Raw genomic sequence first — 879 nt, 5'->3', positions numbered from 1 at the left:
ATTTGGGGAAGAGGGTATTGATGGTTGGTATTGATGGCTTCAGGAGAAGGAGTGTGACCAAGAGGGGACATGTGCAAGACAAGGAAAGAGGAGGGTGTCTTATGGGGCGGTGTCAACGGGCAAGGGTGAGTTCACTCACTCTTGGGTGAGTCAGCCTGGGTGAGTTCACTCACCTTGCTACTTCTTTTGGACCTCAGTTTATAGAAGGTCTTCATCTTTTTGTCCTGGATAAGCAGTTGGCTGTTCCCTAATTATGCTAGACTGTTTTGGCTTCCATATCACCTTAGTTATTTTGAAGACTCCCAGTGGTCTGGTCCAGAGCCCCTGAGCACTCCTATATATAGGGAACCACACCCTTATGATCCTGAGGTCATTAAGTCATTTCCCTAGCCAATGGCGACCATCCATGAGCCTTGACATCAAAAAGCCTCATCCTGACACCTCTAAGGGTGGATGGGGAGCAACTCAGATGATTTGGTGGGAAAACTAGGTATTTTTAATGCTCCTAAAGAGCCCACACGGAGAAGGCAATGGCACCCCACTCCAGTACTCTTGCCTGGAAAATCCCATGGATGGAGAAGCCTGGTAGGCTGCAGTCCATGGCGTAGCTAAGAGTCGGACAAGACTGAGGTGCTTCACTTTCACTTTTCACTTTCATGCATTGGAGAAGGAAATGGCAACCCACTCCAGTGTTCTTGCCTGGAGAATCCCAGGGATAGGGGAGCCTGGTGGGCTGCCGTCTATGAGGTCGCACAGAGTCGGACTCGACTGAAGTGACTTAGAGCAGCAGCAGCAAAGAGCCCATATATCTCACCTGCCATCCTTATCTAAGTCAACACATATGGGTCACATGGCAGGGAGAGTGTGTCTCCTCCAAAC

Source organism: Bison bison, unplaced genomic scaffold (assembly GCF_000754665.1).
Source record: "Bison bison bison isolate TAMUID 2011002044 unplaced genomic scaffold, Bison_UMD1.0 scf7180017864500, whole genome shotgun sequence".
NCBI lineage: Eukaryota > Metazoa > Chordata > Mammalia > Artiodactyla > Bovidae > Bison > Bison bison.
The sequence above is the reverse complement of the archived record's forward strand: the minus strand, read 5'-3'. Positions refer to the sequence as shown.